At 59.8% G+C, this 6,873-nt stretch overlaps 1 protein-coding gene across 2 annotated transcripts in view; it reads left to right on the forward strand.

The window, feature by feature from the left end:
• Window positions 1–6,873, forward strand: part of PC (pyruvate carboxylase) — a 100,471-nt gene that overhangs the window by 71,160 nt on the left and 22,438 nt on the right. The window contains exon 1 of one of the 2 annotated variants that reach the window (XM_004713572.2): window positions 2,643–2,771. The exons of the other annotated variant lie outside the window; for it this stretch is intronic. The gene's annotated coding sequence lies outside the window, so the exon portion shown is untranslated. Of the gene's footprint in view, window positions 1–2,642; window positions 2,772–6,873 lie in introns of those variants that run through there. 2 annotated transcript variants of the gene reach the window in all.

Genomic DNA, 6,873 nt, shown 5'->3' on the forward strand with positions numbered 1-6,873 from the left:
TCACCCCTCAACTGTTCTCCAGTGAGAACTGAGTTTTGGGAATGTGGGGCCATCAGGCTGGGCCCCTGGCTGGGGCTGGGGCTCGTCCCGGGGGTTAAGACAGCAGCAGGGAGGTGGAGGCCAGCAGCAGAACTTTCCCGTACTGTGACGCAGCAGCAGCTGCTGGGGCCATGAGAGGGCGGCCGGTGGCCTCACCTCCTGGACCAGAGCGTGACCGTGGAGATCTGTGAAGATGGTGTGCTGTGTCTACTCGGGAGCTGGAGCTTCAGCTGAAGTGAGGGGCTCCTGGCTACAACACAGTGATTGTAGCTGCTCATTGGGACCCACGGCCGGCAGCTCTGGGAGTCTGCTCAGACATAGGGGTCTCAGCGGGACTCAGTGGAGCTCAAACAGAAACTGTTTTGATCCGAAATGGGCTGCTTTTGAGCCTGAACTTTTTGATGTGGGGTTTCCCAGTGCCCCTCGGAGCGGTGCTTGTGAGGGGATCCAGGGAGCCCAGGGGTGGGGTGCCAGCTCTGAATCTTGCAGGTGCTGGGCTCCCCAGGTCCTGAGAAGGGAGGGGTGGCCCTGGGGAGGTGGCAGTGGTGCAGGGGATTATTGGTGTGGCATTTCTAGCCGTAGTCTTTTTCGTTCCCCCCAAGTGACTGGGTCCTTGTTAGGCACCGCTTTCTCATGGGCTCCGGGAACTTAGCGTCGCTGTCTGTGCACAACAGGCACCACCACACTGCCCACTTCCGCGCTGGCCTCCCTTTGTTGCCGTCGCTGTGTCCATCGTCAGGTTAGGGGTGACCCTCGACTTTGCCCAGCATGATCTACGTTTCCAGGCACGGGTCTGCCCTAACAGGTCCAAAGTACACGAGGTGACGGCTCACTCTCCTTGCTCCAGGCAGTGGTTCCCAACCTTCCTCACGCCGCGGCCCTTGATACAGTCCCTCACGTGGTGGTGACCCCCACCCATAAAATGATTTTCGTTGCTACTTCATCGCTGCAAACTTGCTGTGATGAATCGGGCCACCCCTGTGAAAGGGTCGTTCGACCCCCAAAGGGGTCACAACCACACTCCTTCCAGACAGACCTGTTTGTTCTTCAGAAAGTCCATGGTATTTTCTTTTTTTTTCTTGCCAAACCACGGTTCAAATGCATCAATTCTTCCGTGGTCTTCCTTGTTCGGTGCCCAGTGCTCACATGCACAGAGACGATGGAAAATACCACGCCCGGCTCGGCCGCGGCTCCGTCCTGAGTGACAGCCTCGCTTTTCAACACTTGAAAGAGGTCCGGCCAGCAGATCTGCCCAATGCGATGCGTCATTTAATTTTTTGAAGCTGCATCCGCATCCATGGATATTCATTGTGGATCTAAGCGAGATGAATCCCTGAGGGTTTCTGTGTCCTTTCCACGGAATTGCAGTCCACAGTGAAGACCGCAGTCTTTGATTTGCATCAGTAAGTGCCTCAGTTATCTCTGTCAGCAAGCAAGCTTGTGTGGCCTGCGATATCCCCAGCCTCTGGCGCCTGGTGGGAGCCTGCAGCAGGGGTATGAAATGCTGGCAGGGGTTGAGTTCGGCCGTCCGCCGGGTTGGAAGGGAAGCATCTCAGTATCCGGAGCATCGTGAAAGAACCAGGAGTGGAGTGTGTCCTCTGGATCTGAGATTCCTGAATGCCGAACCTTCTTAAGGAACCCAGGAGAGAGAGGGTCTTCCCTTTGAGCATGTGTGGGCAGCTCTAACAGAGCTCTGTCACATTGCCCAAGCAGAGCAGAGGCCGTGGGGCGATGTGGCTGACAGACGAGGATGAGAAAGGAGTGGCCCAGGAGGGGTGCTCTTGAGCCGGAGAACTGTGTCCGGGGTGTTTCTGTTCTCAAGTTGCACCCTGCTAGCTTCCCTAAGAAACCCCACAATCCCGAGCATTGCCCCTGAGCTCTGTGGCGATTGCAATGAATTTTCGAACGAGCAGAGAAGCAGAGAGAGTCTTGGGAAGGACAGCTGCGTCAGAATTGACAGCAGCTCTGTCAAGAATGTGGGAGGGCAGAGGCATGTCCGCGCCCCGCCCGCTTCACAGGACTGCGCAGTAGGGCTCGGCTGATACTGGGTTTGAGTCTCTTGCCTCATCTAGAGCTCCGAGGGCCAGACGCCACCTCCACCTTTTTTGCTCCTCTTCCAGTGGCTCTTGGCACCCTTCTCTCTGCCCTTGGGACCGGTGCCTGGCCTGGTGTTGGGCGGGGGCCAGGTTCATAGGTGATGGACCCAGGCTGAGGGCCAGCAGCCTTTGGAGGCCAGCCCTCCTGTCCCACGTGGCCTGCTGGCTGGCGTTCTCGTGCCTCCACCCTTGAGTAGCCATCTGTCCTGACGTCCGTTAAAGATGTTTGCACCCCCTCAGCACAGAACCCCCCTCCACCTCCCTCTCTCACTCCTGAGGCCCTGGGGTCCAGAGTGGTTTTGAGGCTATAAATCCTGGCTTCTTGCATGACCCAGAACCCCTTCTCCCAGGTGCTGGCAGCACGTGGCCCCATATCTGCCTCCCAGCCCCCACCGAACACCCCTTCCCCTGAGTTCAGCCCTGGCAGCAGCCCAGGCCTCTAGCAGGAGAACTTTGTATCCTGGGGCCAGTGACTTCTGGGGCAGCGGGCTGGCAGCTGCCTCGCTCATAGGCAGAAGCCACTCTCAACCCCCTGGGAAGGCACACTGGGGTTCCTTCCTGCGCCCCAAGGTCTGGATCTGAAGTGAGAAGCAGGTCCCTGTGTGCAAGGAGGCTGGTGTCTGGGACCCGCAGAAGGTGTGTAACCTGGGTACCTGGGCCAGGCTGTGGGCCTCTCTGGCTGCACACCTGCCCGGGGCTTGTGTGTTGCTCGGTCACCAGGACCCTGCAGGGCGCTGGGGATGGTCAAGGTAGGGCCGTGTGTGCTGGGGGGTGGTGGTGGTGGTGGAGCTGGCATGAGTCGAGAATGGAGAGTAGGGGCAGCTGGGGCTGCTGCTACTTGACCCGCAGGCCTGGGTGCGGGCAGAGCATGGTAGCAGCTAACACAGATATGCCCCACGCCCAAGCACTGTCTCAGCCTGTCCTCAGGGTAGCCACCAGAAATGGGGCCATCTGGTTTTAAAATGTTCTCGTAACTTTCTATTGTCATCGGGGTGAAAGTCACAGAACTGCGTGGCTGTCCGCGCAGCACAGTTTGTCCCTTTGTGACGTTGACTGCCGTCTCCTCCGTGTAGTGGCTCTTTCCACATCATTCCCATGCCTCCCACTTCCCCATGCCCTGCTGTCCCAACCCTCCCTGCCTCCTGAACTCTGCCCCTGGGGAAATGCTGCCTCTCCATCCCAGATGGCTGGTGGCTCTCACCTCCCTGGGTCATTGCCCACATTACAGCCCTGAATTCGAGGCACATGGTGAATCCGGTTCCAGGCCCCAAGTGTGCTCAGGGCCCCGGCCCGTGGAGCCCACATATTTCTCTCTGACCCCCACGCCTGGGCTTCTCTTTAAGCACGTGCAGTTTTCTTCCACATCTTTCCCAGTGCGGTCACTTCCAGGAGGCAAGCAGTGGGAGGCGGGCACCATCCAGTGCTCTCAATCTCAGGGGCCGAGGCTGGGGTTCACGCGGTGTTTTGTTCTGTCGTGGACGGGGTCACTATGGGCTGGGACTGCCTCCATCGGTCCATGGCCCCAACAACGGTCACATAGACAGGTGCCGAGCAGGGCCTCTGTCAGGCCTGTGTGGGCGTGCCTGTGGCAAAGTGCCATTTGCCCCACTTGCCAGTGGGGCTGTGACTCACTGTGACGACTGGCGCCGCTCTCGGGCCTCTCTCTGCCTCTGCCGTGCTCACCTGGTGCTGGCCTCCCTGGTACTGATTTTGGGAGGATTTGGAGGCTCAGAGGGGCCCAGGTGCACAGCTAGGGTCACGCCAGGCGGGCTGGATGGGTGCAGGGGGGAGTGCGGTTTGCTCTCTGCCCCACCCCCACCTTCCGCTGGCAGCACAGGCTCTGACCTTTCCCCTGTGTCAACAACAAATGCCTAGCCCTGGCATGTGCAGATCTCAGGTCCAGGCCTGCTGGGCCAATGCCGCCTCTGCACGGGGTTGAGGGGGCGCCAGGAGTCCCTGCCCGCCTGGCGGTGCAGCTTTGGGGACTGGGCACACAAGGGTCAGTCCATGCCTGCCCTGTAGTCTCCCTGTGAGCTCCCGCCGAGGGGTGGCTACAATGTGGGGCAGGGCCAGCCTCCCCATGGCTTGTGGGACCTGGCCACTGGCCACGCTTCCAGGGGGTCCTTTTCTTAGCAGGAAGGGAAGTGGGGAGTGTGTGTGACAGGAGAGGACATGGGCAGAGCCGTTTCTTTACCCACAGACAAGGGGTCCGTGTCCAGTGGTGGCAGGAGTCTGCCTAACCCGGTAGAACAGAAAGAGTGCCATCTCCTTGGCCATCGCGGGAAAGTCCCTCTGGCTCTGGTGTTGGTGGCCCCCCTGCAGCCCGGTCCCCTCGTGTGGGCCCAGCTCGCTTTACTGTTGGTTTGCGGCTGGAAGGCGTGTGAAGCCTGGACTGAGCAAGCCCACCGGCACCCTTTTCCCAACTGCAAGCACTGCTTGGTGTCACAGGCACGCGCCCCCCCCCCCCCCTGTCCTTGAGGCAGTCTGTAGCTGCACCCCGTGTCTCTCGAAGGATGGCTCGGTGTGTGTTTAAACAGCACACCCCGTTGTAGAAGACACTGCGCGTGGAGCAAGCAGACGACAGAGCCCACTGTTGGAGCCAGCAGCCAGCCCGCCCCTCCCAGCCCTTTCCCCCACACTCAGGGCACGCAGCAGGGGCATTGCCCTTGCTCTCCAGCCCTGTGCACCTGCGCAGTGTAGGTAATGCCTGCTCGGGCAGGTGAGCTCACGTTGTGTCTTCGGCCTGCGGCTATTCATCTGCACCCGTGAACGCACCTCCCCGCTTACTGACTGCCTCGTTAGTTGGCATCTCACACGGACAGCAAGAGTAGACCTTCTACCCTCCCACTCTTCCACGCAGGCGTCTGGCGCCAGGGACACTGAGGGGCCAGGCGCGAGTAACGCTGGCTGGTGACGACCGTGCTGGTGTGGCGGCTTGGCTGCCCAGGATCCTCTGCGGCGTGCCGGTTATGGGAGGCTGCCTGGTTGTCCCTTGGTATCTGTGGGAACTAGTTCCAGGACCCCCGTGGTTACCCAAACCCGTGAGCACTCAAGTCCCTTGTACAAAAGGGTGTGTGTAGTGTCTGCCGCATATTTCAAATCTTCTCTAGATTACTCATCATGCTTAAAACACTGCGAATGTTACGTAATAGTACCTTTCACTCCCTCTTCACCTTTGAGCGATTGCCCTGACCACCCGATTGCTTTACACCGCCCCCCACACTTCCCCTTTAAACTCTGCCTTTGGTTGAATGGGTCGATAGAGAACCCATGGATACGGAGGGCCAGCGGTCATCGGGCAGCCCTGCCCTGCTGAGACCTGGCAGCTGTGTAATGGTGTCACTGGGCCGTGGGGATGCAGTCACCCTCCGATTTGTGTTCTCACCCACGGCATGGTTCTCCGGGGCTGGCCACGTGAGCAGTGAGGAGTGGGCAGCCGTGGCGCTGCCGTGAACGTTGTTCTGCCCCATCTCGGTTCTCGTTTTAGCGTTTCCTCGAGTTGGATTCCTGGATAGGTCCTGACTGGGCCAAAGGGCACCGGTGTTGTAAAGGCCTTTTGATCGGTTTTGATCACATGGCTTTCCAAAGAAGTTGCCCTGAAATCCATCCCCCTGCCCGAAGGGCCCTAGGGGTCTGTGGCCCTCTCCCCCACCAGCGGTTTCACCAGCGGGGAGAATCGGGCCGGCAGCACCTTACTGCGAATGCAGCAGGCAAAGGTGGCACCTTCTGTTTTCCTGGGAAGGTGTTGCTCCTGCCTGAGAGGAAGGATTTTCAAGAACAAACGAAGGTGAAGGCTCATCTTCCGCTCACTAGTATCGGGCTAGTTTGGTTGATTCTGACCCACCTTGCCACCTCATGTGGCAGACAGCGGGTACCCACAGAACTGTGGGGTTTTCCAGGCCATCCTCACTCGGGGGCAGGGAGCCAGGTCTCTCTCCCTCCTTGCAGCCGGGTGGGTTCCAGCTGCCAGTCAACCTATGCGGCAGCGGCTGCGTGCTTACCACCTTGGTGTCGCCGGGCTGCTTGGGGGTGCTCCCGCCTCCCCGTCCCTGCCCCTCACAGAAGCCCAAACCCGCTCTCCCCAAGTCAGTTCTGGCTCCTGGCAGCCCCGTGGATGCTACCTCGCAGAACTGGGCCCCACAGACTTCCTGCACACTAACCCTTTGGAAGCCCATCTCTGGCTTTCTTGCGTGGCACCACGTGGATGCCCACTGCTGACTGTTGGGGAGAGGGTGCCACGTGTGCCGTGTAGGCTCCGGGGAAACAGACTCAGGGTGGCACTGTGGCTGTGCCCGGCCTCAGGGGGTCCCCCTCCTCTCGGTGTTGCCCTACTGCTCTTTCTCCACAGCCCCTTCCAGATATCTTGGGGGTCCTGAGAAGAATAGGCATTGGGCGCTCAGGACAGCAGTGAGGTTTGCTGGGTTGGGGCCCAGGTCTTTCTCCCGGCCCAGCAGCTGTCCTGGTCCCGCTGCCCCTATCAGGAAAGGATCCGATCCCAGGGTGGCCACCCCCAAGCTCAGGGCACTGTTCTGCCTTGTCACAGTGAGTGGCCACCCGATTTTCACTAACTCCACCTTGTGACACCTCTCACCTCCGTCCTCCTGAGCACCCACCCTTGCTGATACCCACTAAGTGCCTGGGCGGCCTGGGCTCCCCACTGTACTGGTGCTTCCTCCTTGCCTGAATGCCCAAGGTGCTGGCTCCCTGGTTCTCCTCTCCAGTGCTGTCTCCTCCAGGC

Source organism: Echinops telfairi, unplaced genomic scaffold (assembly GCF_000313985.2).
Source record: "Echinops telfairi isolate 266 unplaced genomic scaffold, ASM31398v2 ScPeMD7_7417;HRSCAF=8455, whole genome shotgun sequence".
Taxonomy (NCBI): Eukaryota; Metazoa; Chordata; class Mammalia; order Afrosoricida; family Tenrecidae; genus Echinops; species Echinops telfairi.